The 13,480-nt window shown below is 37.7% G+C and overlaps 1 protein-coding gene across 1 annotated transcript in view; it reads left to right on the top strand.

Annotated features, from left to right (window-relative positions):
• CNTNAP2 (contactin associated protein 2) overlaps positions 1 to 13,480 on the top strand; it is a 1,960,721-nt gene that overhangs the window by 877,674 nt on the left and 1,069,567 nt on the right. The window lies entirely within an intron of this gene.

Genomic DNA, 13,480 nt, shown 5'->3' on the forward strand with positions numbered 1-13,480 from the left:
CTGACTGACCAGGGGGATAGAGGAGCCAGAGTGCACACAACACACTCAGAAACACTTACTGCAGTGCCAGGCCCTGGACAGTGTATGACCCCTTTTTAATACGGTAGTTTTTTTTTTTTTTTAACGTTTATTTATTTTTGAGACAGAGAGACAGAGCATGAACGGGGGAGGGGCAGAGAGAGAGGGAGACACAGAATCGGAAGCAGGCTCCAGGCTCCGAGCCATCAGCCCAGAGCCCGACGTGGGGCTCGAACTCACGGACCGTGAGATCATGACCTGAGCCGAAGTCGGACGTGTAACCGACCGAGCCACCCAGGCGCCCCAATACTGTAGTTTTTGCAGGTACAGGACACATAGCAAGCAATTACAACACATAAAATACAGAAACCTAGTCAAAATGATGAAACAGAAGATTCTCCCCAAAAGAAACTCCAGGAAGAAATGACAGCCAAAGAATTGCTCACGACGGATATAAACAATACAGCTGAACAAGAATTTAGAATAACAGTCACAAGACTAATAGCCGGGCCTGAAAAAAGCATGGAAGACAGCAGAGCATCTAGTGCTGCAGAGATCAAAGACCGAAGAAATAGTGACAGTGAATTAAGAGATGTTGTAAGTGAGATGCAGAATAAACTAGACGAAGTGACAGCAAGGATGGAAGAAGCAGAGGAGAGAGTAGGTGAAATAGGAGATAAAATTATGGACAACAATAAAACAGAAACAAAGAGGGAAAGGAAGTTACTAGACTACTCAGGGAGAATTAGAGACCTAAGTGATTCAGTAAACCAAAGTAATACCCATATCATAGGAGTTCCATAAGAAGAAGAAGGAGAGAAAGGGGCAGAAGGTTTATTTGTACAAATTATGGCTGAGAACTTTACTAATATGGGGAAAGAAACAGGCATACAAGTCTAAGAGGCACAGAGAACTCCCTTCACAATCAACAAAAATAGGTCAACAGCACAACTTATCATAGTGAAACTGGCAAAATACAAAGATAAAGAGAGAATTCCGAAAGCAACTAGGGACAAACAGGCTTTAACCTACAAGGGTAGACACATAAGGGAAGTAGTAGATATGTCCACTGAAACTTAGCAGGCCAGAAGGGAGTGGCAGGAAATATTCAAATTGCTGAATAGGAAAAAATATGCAACCAAGAATCCTTTATCCAGCAAGGCTTTCATTCAGAATAGGAGAGATAAAGCCTTCCCCAGATAAACAAAAACTAAAGGAGTTCATGACCACTAAACCAGCCCTGTAGGAGATCCCAGGGGGGACTCTGTAAGTGGAATGCAGCAAAGACTACAAAGGACCAGAGACATTACCACAAGCATGAAACCTACAGATAACACAATGACACTAAATCCATATCTTTCAATAATCACTGTGAAAGTAAATTGACTAAATGTCCTCATCAAAAGACATAGGGTATCAGAATGGATAAAAAAAAAAAAAAGCAAGATCCATCTATATGCTGCCTACAAGAGACTTATTTTAGATCTGAGGACACCTGCAGATTGGAAAAATGGGGGGTAGAGAACGATCCGTCATGCTACTGGATGTCAAAAGAAAGCTGGACTAGCTATACTTACATCAGACAAACTAGATTTTAAAACAAACACTGTAAACAAGAGATGAAACGGGCATTATATCATAATTAAGGGGTCTGTCCATCAAGAAAAGCTAACAATCGTAAATGTTTATGCCCCCAGCATGCAGTACCCAAATATAGAAATCAATTAATCACAAACATAAATGTATAGATAATAATACCATGATTGTAGGGGACTTCAATACTCCACTTACAACAATGGACAGACCATCTAGGCAAAAAGTCAATAAGGAAACAATGGCTCCAAATGACACATTGGACCAGATGGACTTAACATATATATTCATAACTTTTCACCCAAAAGCAGAATACAGATTGTTCTCAAGTGCACATGGAACATTCTCCAAAATAGATCACATACTGGGTCACAAAATAGCTGTCAACAAAAGGATTGAGATCATACCATGCATATTTTCAGATCACAATGCTATGAAATTTGAAATAAACCAGAAGAAAAAATTTGGAAAGCCCCCAGATACATGGAGGTTGAAGAACATCCTACTAAAGGATGAATGAGTCAACCCTGAAATTAAGAAATTAAAAAAAATAGGTGAAGCAAATGATGTGAAAACATGATAGTCCAAGCCCTTTGAGATGCAGCACAGGCAGTCCTAGAAGGAAAATACATTGCAATTCAGGCCTATCTCAAGAAGCAAGAAAGGTCCAAAATACAGAACCTAACCTCACACCTGAAGGAGCTAGAAAGGGAGCATCAAAGACAGTCCAAAGCAACCAGAAAAAGAGAAATAATAAAGATTAGAGCAGAATTAAACAGAATAAAAAAAAACAGTATAAAAGATCAATGTATCAACAGCTGTTTTTTTTGAAAGAATAAACAAAATTGATAACCCCCTAGACAGACTTCTCAAAAAAAAAAGACGACACAAAATAGATAACATCATGAATTAAAGAGGAGATCACAACCCACACCACAGAAATACGAACAGTTATTAGAGAACATTATGAAAAATTACATGCCCACAAACTGGACAACTTGGGAGAAATGGACAAGTTCCTACGCATTCACACTGTACCAAACTCAAATGGGAAGAATTAGAAAATTTGAACAGACCCATAACCAGTGAAGAGATTGAATAGGTTATCAAAAAATCTCCCAACAAATAAGAGTCCTGTGTCAGATGGCTCCCCAGGGGAATTCTACCAGGCATTAAAAGCAGAGTTAATACCTATTCTGTTCCAAAAAATAGAAATAGAAGGAAAGCTTCCAGACTCATCCTATGAAGCCAGCATTGCCTTGATTCCAAAACCAAAGACCCCACTAAAAAGGAGAATTATGGGCCAATATCCTTGATGAACATAGATGTAAAAATTCTCAACAAGATACTAGCAAATCGAATTCAACAGTGATTATTTTTGTAATGCTTATTTATTTTTGAGAGACAGAGCATGAGCAGAGGAAGGAAAGAGAAAGAGGAAGACACAGAATCCGAAGCAGGCTCCAGGCTCTGAGCTGTCAGCAGAGAGCCTGACACACGGCTCGAACCCACTAACTGTGAGATCATGACCTGGGCCAAAGTTGTACACTTAACCTACTGAGCCACCCAAGCACCCTAAACTCAACAGTATATTGAAAGCATTATTCACCATGATCACGTGGGATTCATTCCTGAGCTTCAGGGCTGGTTCAGTATTTGCAAATCAACCAACATGTTGCATCACATTAATAAAAGAAAGGATAAGAACCATATGATCCTGTCAATAGAAGCAGGAAAAATATTTGACAAAATACAGCATCCTTTCTTAACAAAAACCCTCAAGAAAGTCAGGATAGAAGGAACATACCTTAACATCATAAAAGCCATATATGAAATTCCCACAGCTAATATGATCGTCAATGGGGAAAACTGAGAGCTTCCCCCCTGAGATCAGGAACACAACAGGGATGTCCACTCTCACCACCGTTGTTTAACATAGTGTTGGAAGTCCTAGCCTCAGCAGTCAGGCAACAAAATGAAATGAAAGGCATCCAAATTGGCAAAGAAAGTCAAACTTTCACTCTTCACAAATGACATGATACTCTACATGGAAAACCAGAAAGACTCAACCAAAAAACTGCTAGAGCTTATACATGAATTCAGCAAAGTTGCAGGATATAAAATCAGTATACAGAAATCAGTTGCATTTCTATACACCAATAATGAAGCAACAGAAAGAGATATCAAAGAATCATTCCCATTTACAATTGCACCAAGAACTATAAAATACCTAGGAATAAACCAACCAAAGAGATAAATGATGTGTATGCTGAAAACCATAGAAAGCTTATGAAAGAAATTGAAGACACAAAGAAATGGAAAAACATTCCATGCTCATGGATTAGAAGAACAAATATTGTTAAAATGTCAATACTACCCAACGCAATCTACACATTCAGTGCAGTCTCAATCAAAATAGCACCAGCATTCTTCACAGAACTAGAACAAACGATCGTAAAAGTGTATGGGTCCACAAAAGACTCTGAATAGTCAAAGTAATGTTGAAAAAGAATACCAAAGCTGGAGGCATCACAATTCCAGACTTTAGCCTGTATTACAAAGCTGTAATCATCAAGACAGTATGGTATTGGCACAAAGACAGACACATAGACCAATGGAATAGAATAGAAAACCCAGAAATGGATCCACAAATATATGGCCAACTAATCTTCGACAAAGCAGGAAATATTATCCAGTGGAAGAAAGACAGCCTCTTTAGCAAATGGTGCTGGGAGAACTGGACAGCGACATGCAGAAGAATGAACCTGGACCACTTTCTTACACCATACACAAAAATGAACTCAAAATGGATGAAAGATGTAAATGTGAGACAGGAAACCAAAATCTACAGGAGAGAACAGGCTGCAACCTCTTTGACCTCAGCTGCAGCAACTTCTTACCTGACATGCCTCTGGAGGCAAGGGAAATAAAAGCAAAAATGAATTGTTGGGACTTAAGACAAAAAAGCCTCTGCACAGCAAAGTAAATAACAAAACTAAAAGGCAACCAATGGGATGGGAGGAGATAGTTGCAAATGATATATCAGATAAAGGGTTAGTATCAAAAATCTATAGGGGCGCCTGGGTGGCTCAGTCGGTTAAGCGGCCGACTTCTGCTCAGGTCATGATCTCACGGTCCGTGAGTTCGAGCCCCGCGTCGGGCTCTGTGCTGACAGCTCAGAGCCTGGAGCCTGTTTCGGATTCTGTGTCTCCCTCTCTCTGACCCTCCCCTGTTCATGCTCTGTCTCTCCCTGTCTCAAAAATAAATAAAGTGTTAAAAAAATTAAAAAATAAAAAAATAAAAAATCTATAAAGTACCAAACTCAATACACAAAAAGCAAATAATCCAGTGAAAAAATGGGCAGAAGATATGGATAGACACTTTTCCAAAGAAGACATTCAGATGGCAAACAGATGCACGAAATGATGCTCAACATTGCTCATCATCAGGGAATTACAAATCAAAACCACATCGAGGTACCACCTTATTCTGGTCAGGGTGGCTAAAATTAACAATTTAGGAAACAACAGATGTTGGCAAGGATGTGGAGAGTGTTACCCTCTTGCACTGTTGGTGGGTATGCAAACTCATACAGCCACTAAAAATTAAATTAAATTTTAAATCCTCTAAAAATTAAAAGTATCTAAAAGATACTACTAGGAATGTATCTAAAGGATACAGGAGTGCTGATTTGAAGGGGCACATGCACCCCAATGTTTACAGCAGCACTATCAACAATAGATAAATTATAGAAAGAGCCCAAATGTCCATCAACTGGTGAATGGATAAAGAAGATATGGTATATATACACAATGGAATACTACTCGGTGATGAAAAAGACTGAGATCTTGCTGGTTTTGCACAACGTGGATGGAACTGGAGGGTATTTTGCTAGGTGAAATAAGCCAGTCAGAGAAAGACAGATATCATATGCTTTTACTCATGTGGAATTTGAGAAACTTAGCAGATGACCATAGGGGAAGGGAAGGAAAAATTAGATACAATAAGGGAGGCAAACTGTAAGAGACTCTTAAATACAGAGAACAAACTGAGGGGTGATCGGGGTGGGATAAATGCGTGATAGGTATGAGGAAGGCACTTTTTGGGATGAGCACTGGGTGTTGTATACAAGTGATGAATCACGGGAATCTACTCCTGAAGCCAAGACTGCATTTATGTTAGCTAACTTGACAATAAGTAAAATATTAATAAAAAAGAAAGAAAGAAAACATAGACATTTTAAATTTCACAGGGCTTGGAACTGGGTAGATGTGACTGCATGAGATAGGAAGACACTAAAGAAAGCCTCAGGTCTCTGTCTTGAGTGACTGGATAATGGATCCAAGGGCAGAGGTAGCTGGCCCAGAGAAGGAATTATGTGTTGGATGCGTAGAGTTAGATTTACCTGTGGAAAGTCCATGTGGATCTTCCAGGCAGTTAGATACCAGAGTCCAATCCTATGGAAAAATAAAATCAGACTCCTCTGATGTTGTTTTTCTGCCATGAGTTATCAAGTACTTAAGGGCAAAGCAACACAATTTAAGGAGAAATACTGCACAAATTGTGAGATGCTGACCTTCATGTAAGAGCCTTGAAGATTTTTGTTTTGTTACTTCCCCCAAATAGAAGTGACTTTTCAGAGTCTATATCTAGATAATTTTTGTAGTATTTGGAAAAGGCTTATTTTGCTGCTATTATTCTAAATTACCTGTTATTGACATTTTGGAATCTATTTTAACTCTTTAGGTTTAAACCACAGGTATACTGAAAGAAAAGGCAGTGGTTTAGAAGAAAGAAAGTAATCAGATCAGAGTAGTGTGCAGATGAGATGAGATAGATTATGTTCCTCCAGAGTTAATGTCTGTTGGTTGAATAATACCAAGTTAATTAATAATAATGGAACGAATTGTACCCCTCCACCCCCCACACACAAAAAATAGCCTAACATTACCATTCTTTTCTTCTGATAGTTGAAACCTTGGATATATGAAAAATTGTCATGCCCAAGGGGAATCAGAATGGTTCTTGAAATTTCTTCCAATCTGGTGATTCTAATTTTTAATGAAAAAGTAAAATAATAGTGTATTTAATACTTTAATCCAATTTATTGAAATATGAATGACAACATGAAATCATTTAACAAATACTTACTGAGTCCCAACTCTTTCTAAGGCACTGAGTAGTGGGCTTCAGGATGAAGGAAAACAAAGTCTCTGATGCATATGGTTTCAGAAGAGGAGAATGGGTACCATGCTGTAAATATATAAACACATGAACGTGTCAGGTAGAGATAAATGTTGTGAAGAATAGAAGTGAGTTGAATAGATGGAGAGTAAAGATGGCAGCAGGCATGCTGTTTTGTAAGGAATGGTCAACGTATTCAAAATAAAATGGGGCATCTGTTGGATCAGTTGGTAGGCATCCAACTTGTGGTTTTCTGCTCAGGTCATGAAATCATGGTTTGTAAGATTGAGCCCCACATCGGGCACTGTGCTGTTAGTGTGGAACCTGCTTGGTTTTCTCTTTCTCCCTTTCAGTCTCTGTCCTTCGCTCACATACATGTTCTCTCTCTCTCAAAATAAATAAACATTAAAAAAGATACCCATACTTTAAAAAAGTATATATAGATTTGCATTTATGCAACATTTACAAAACTAAGGAAATTTCACCTGGTAGTGTTTTTAAACTTTACTTCCAGAGATATATTTCAAACTATTGAAAGTGGCCTGGGTATGTATTTATATAAATGTAATGTTAAAAATGGGTGCCTGGCTGGCTCAGTATGTAGAGCATGTGACACTTGATCTCAAGGTCATGAGTTCAAGACCCATGTAGAGCATAGAGCTTACATAATACGATGTACAAAATAGGAAATTATTTTTTTCCAAAATAGGAAATTATTTTTAAAACTTAAAGCTCATGTGCAGTAGAGTACTATGTAACCACTGAACATTTCATTGAAGAAAAATTTAGCAGAAAAAATACTGGAATAATATATATAGAAAAACATTGAGTATTTTGATAACTACGTGGTATAATTGTATATAATGTAAATGGCCTTTTTTGGCTTTCAGATCTGATATAAAATTTTTACAGTGAGTACATATTTTATGATAATAAAACAACTTACTTTAAAATATCAAAGCCTTTAGATTACCACTTAAATTAATGGTCACTTCAGGGGCGCCTAGATGGCTCAGTCGGTTAAGCATCCAATGTCAGCTCAAGTCATGATCTCATGGTCTATGGGCTCTAGCCCTGTGCTGGGCTCTGTGCTGACAGCTGAAAGCCTGGAGCCTGCTTCGCATTCTGTGTCTCTCTCTCTTTGCCCCTGCCCCTGATCACACTCTGTCTCCCTTGTCAAAATAAAATAAAGATATGAAAAAAAAATTAATCATTTCAGTGTATTTAAATAGTAATCAGTAATCACTTAAATATTATTACTGCTTTTAAAAGTCACTATGCAAAAAGATTTGATTGAAATGGAGAGACCTTCAAAATCATAGCAAATCTTTGTGAAATCAGTTACTAAGAAATACTTCATAGATTTGTGTCCTTTTTCTTTCAGTCATCTGTTTGTGTGAAAGGATATAAAATACAGATAGATTACAATGATGTATATTTACAGAAAAACTATTTTGTGCTTTCTAAAAAACTAAAAAAACAAGCTGTAAGTTTCTCAGTACCGTGCTAATTTGGGGCTTCTTGGAAAAATGTCTGATTTCTACATTCGGGGCAAGGACATTGCAAGATGAAGTTAGAGAATTTTGTAGTGCCAGGAAGTGAGGAATTGAGTGAGTAAGAGAGAGAGAGAAAGAGAGAGAGGGAGAGAATGCGAAGGGGGGGGGGGCAGAGCAGGAGGTGCCACAGGGCAAATAGACGAAAGAGACGGTCTGAAAGAGCTCCTGATGGCCAAAGCTGGAACACTTTGAGTACTGGCAGTATTCAGTTCAGCTAAAAGCATAAACATGTGTAATCCCACAGTGATATACACGAGTAAATGAATAGAACAAATCTTCCTTCCAGAAGAATTCCAAGCAATACATGTAGATACTTCTGTCTCCATGAGGTGGAGTTAATTCCCCTTACCCTAAGTATGGACTGAACCCTGGTGACTCAGTTCCCCAGAGAGTAAAAGGAAAACAAAACAAAACAGGAAAAACAGTAAGGTGGCAGATAATCACCTTAGCCAACGTCACCAGGGAGAAGTTAGGTTGAGATGGTGCTTCCCCTGGTAAGTGATGACACCGCAAGTCTGTGGTGGTCTCCCCAAACAGCTATAACACCAGTCCAGTCCTCAAAGATTCAGACCTACGTAGGCTGAGGAAGAGTCAGCAAAATATGAGTCTTCTAAAATGTCAGCGTTAGAGAGGACTGAGAAACTGTCACCAGTTGGAGGAAACTAAGGAAACATGCTGACTGAATACATCGCGAAATCCTGAAAAAGAAAAGACAAGACATTTGTGAAAGCTGGTGAAATCTCAACATGGTCTGTATTTCAATGAATAGTGTTCTACCTAAGTTAATGCCTTAGATTTGACACACATGCAGGTTACGTACAGTGTTAACAGTAGAAGAAGCTGAGTGAGGGTGTATGGGAACCCTGTTCTGTCTTTGGAACCTTTTCTGTTTATCTGAAATTATTCCAAAATAAAAGTTTTATTATAAAGAAAATAGCAAAAACAAATTAGCATTGAAGAAATTGGACATCCGAGTGATGGTATGTTTTTAGCTAGCAAAAATCCTCTTTTGGAAAAAAAGTGACATAAAAACTAATGTTTATTGACAAAAACCAAACAGTAGAGTGTAATCCATATGTTTGTGTGTGTATATATACATACATATGGATTATATAGATTTGTTATATACATATACACACACATACATATTCTGTGTATGCAAATTCAAATGATCAGAAATGGACATTATGAGTGGCACCTGAATGGCTCAGTTGGTTAAGCATCCAACTTTGGCTTGGGTCATGATCTCACCATATATGAGTTTGAGCCCTGCATCTGGCTCTGTGCTGATAGCTCAGAGCCTGGAGCATGCTTCAGATTCTGTGTCTTCCTCTGTCTCTGCCCCTCCCCTGCTTGTGCTCTCTCTCTCAAAAATAAATAAACATAAAAAAATAAATGGACATTATGAGTAGCTATTTCAGTAAAATAGAATTATGTCCTTTTGATTTTGTTCTTTTTTTTAAATTTTTTTTAACGTTTATTTATTTTTGAGACAGAGACAGAGCATGAACGGGGGAGGGTCAGAGAGAGAGGGAGAGACACAGAATCTGAAACAGGCTCCAGGCTCTGAGCAGTCAGCACAGAGCCCGACGCAGGGCTCAAACTCACGGACCACGAGATGGTGACCTGAGCTGAAGTCGGATGCTTAACCGACTGAGCCACCCAGGCACCCCATTGATTTTGTTCTTTAACCCTTTTGTATTCTCAGTTCTTTTGCAAGAAAGTGAAATATTTATAAGAAAACAGGAAATCAGAAGTAGTTCCTAAGTACTTATTTTGGAGTGCTGTATTCAAATACATTTTTATTTCTTTCAAACAAATAGGCTAAATTACCATTTCAAATTATATATATGCTTACTTTATGTAAGTGGCTTGGTGCATGAAGGTCAATAAAACATGAATTAGCTAAAACATACAATTTCTCAACTAATATTTGTAAATATTATTTATCCAAAACTCAAGCTGCTTATCAGTCAACATTTTGAACCATAACCAAAGGAAATGACATTCTTGTCTCTCTCCACCCCTCCATACACACACACACACACACACACACACACACACACACACACACACACACTTATGCATATATCTATATATAATGATGTTTGGATAATTCCTCACATTAAATAGGTGGGTAGGTGGGTAGATGAATAACTGTGTAAAATGTAGAAGGATGTGCACCAACCTTTTGCCCATATTGATCATATTGGTGATCTCCTATGTTCAGAATTTACTTTCTACATTTCTGTTTCTGTATTAATTTCCTTTCAATTGGAAACATACATTATATTTTAGTAAAAAATATAGCAAAGATAGTTTTTAAATATTAAAATCTTTAGATGGTAAACCCTCCTCCAAAATATCCAAAATCGGAAAGTAAAGACTAACAATGAAATTAAAATAAAAAGAACAGAAAACAGCCTTCTCTACCACGACATTTTGATGAATTGGGCACGTTACCAGCTCTCCGAGTTATTGTTAGAAACAGAATTGGGGAAGCACTGTGATTTTGCATTCAGTCTTTGACTAGCCATTGTTGTTGTTCAGATTGCTTAAACAGTTCAGCCATACATATTTAATCACTGCATAGAAAACTTAATTCTAGGGAGTGATAAGCAATCAGGGTAATAGGGGTGGGGGGAAGGTGGCTTGTCCCAAAATAAGCACAACATAGTATTAGATGTCAAATGAAATTTAAATATATTTTTGTAGGAAATAGAATTAAATTCTGATAGTTTTTATAATATCCCAGACTCTCTTCAGAGTGTACAGTATGTTTTTCTGTAAGAATTTTATATCACAGATTATTTAGAGGAATTTTGTAATTTCAAAGACCACTCTAAGCTCACGTCCACATACAGATATACAAGCTTTAACTTAGTCATAGGAGAACAGCTTTGGTTTCATAATGCAAGAGAGCTGGCTTGCAGAGCGTTTTATCAGTTTCTCGAATGACCATTGACTACTTACCATTTGTCAGATGAGTGTTGGTCCACATGAATAGTGTTCCTTTATGTGTTTCTTAATATTCTAGGGCTGTGTGAAGAGATCAACCATGCTCATCCTTCTTCTCACTTTTTCCATTGCCCTAAAAGTGAGGACGAGAGGCACCAACATTTGTGCTATTCTGTGCCTGGAACTGATTGTAGATTTTGATTTAGAAGAAGATAGGGGAGGGGTGAATTCTTTCTTCTATCTAAGCTCGGGGAACATTTCCTTCCTGAGAGATGAATGGGGAATATTTTATGTCAATTAATATATATTGAAGGTGTATAAAACAATGATGTGTCTATTATTCAACTGTCACTGACACGAAATTGACTGCAAAATTACTTTCTGGAGTTCAGAATTTACTCCCTCCTCCTGACTTTTCGTTTATGCACTTTTCAAGACAAAAAGTAATTTCTACTGACTGCTGGATTATAAATTCAACCTGGGATTTTATAATCATATTCCACTTTTTTTCTCTCTTACCTCTCATCACAGATGATAAAGATATTGCAATTGGAATTCAGCTGTGACAGTATAGATGATTAAGCTAAAGTCTAATTGGCTTTGCAGTGTTAGCAGAAGCCTAAATTTAATGGTTGGTTTTTCCCCCATAGTAAAATAAACCTCTGTGATTTACAGCCTTCGAGAACAGAATTCTGTTGATTAAGAAGGTCTTTTTATGGACGGTAAAGAATTGACTATATGGATGAAAGTTTAAAGTGCAAAGTTATATTTTTCTTTCTGAACTTTGTAGAATGCAACAATTCTCTAATTAAGAACTAAATAAGAGCAAAACTTGTAATGGCAAGTGATGCACAAAGTGGATGTGGCCGTGGTGACTACATTCTGCCCCACCACCGAAGCTACCATGGGGTGGCCCGCTTAAAGTATTCCCTGTGGCAACTGAAGCAAACAAGTGCCAGAGAACTAGGACAGGAGATGAGAAAACATTTCTCCAGGAGACTTTAAACTTGTTATTATTTTTCTCCTATGTCACTCTGGAATTCTTGAGCAAGACCTTGCCCCAAACGAGAGGCGGGCTTCATTCAGGCTTATAATTCTAAAGTAATTAAAGCTATCTAGTTTGACTAGGTTTTATTTTATTTTTTAAATTTGTTTTTGATGTTTATTCATTTCTGAGAGAGAGAGAGAGAGAGAGCACGAGCTGTCTCTGGGGGAGGGGCAGAGAGGGAGACTTAGAATCCAAAGCAGGCTCCAGGCTCTGAGCTGTCAGCGCAGAGCCCGAAGTGGGACTCGAACCCACGAACTGTGAGATCATGACCTTAGCTAAAGTCAGACGCTTAATAGACTGAGCCACCCAGGTGCCCCATGACTAGGTTTTCTATTATTTAAAAGTAAAAGCTAAAAGGAAAGGATTTTTACAAATATTTTTAATGACAAAGGTCTAATTATAGCTAAGCTTCTGTTTGTACTCAAAACTTGATATGAATAATTACAGTTCATCTTTGAGCCATCCCATGGATTGGGAACTTACTAACCAATGGTGCATAATAAGTAAGATTCATTTCATTTTTCTTTCTGGTGTGAGTAAGTAGCAATTATGAAACTAATCCACTCCCCCCCCCCATCACCTGTTTCTAAGGATGGTGACAAAATTGTTCATGCTTCCAAAAAGTTTATATAATTTTATGTCTTCAATAAAATTCTCTAAACTCAAATTAGAGTTACTCTAGTCAGAGATGAGGCTAGATATTTGTTCTTCTAACGCATATATGGGTAAGGATGTCTTTGCTCATGGTAGCAAAAAACATGGGCAGTCTGTCTCTCTCTTCCAAAGACATGCGGCTAACAAGAAATTTCAGGCAGATGTGAGGTCCAAGAGCAAATAGTAAGAAGCTTCTTAAAGTTCAATTAGCTATAAACTCTGGGTACTACCATAAAGGCTACTGAAAATGGAGTGGAATATAAACCGTTAGAAAAGTGAGTACACTCTCAAACCCTGCATTCCAGGATCCTTTATTCCTATATCAAAAAATAAATTTGTGAGTGAAGTGTATATTTAAAAACCATGAGTAGCCCCATTTAAGAAAGATAATATTAAAATCTCATAATATGTCAAAGATTTTTAAAAAATTACTTTTTTCCAGTAAACTCCAGACTCCCAAGTTAATATT

This window comes from Panthera tigris, chromosome A2, assembly GCF_018350195.1.
Source record: "Panthera tigris isolate Pti1 chromosome A2, P.tigris_Pti1_mat1.1, whole genome shotgun sequence".
NCBI lineage: Eukaryota > Metazoa > Chordata > Mammalia > Carnivora > Felidae > Panthera > Panthera tigris.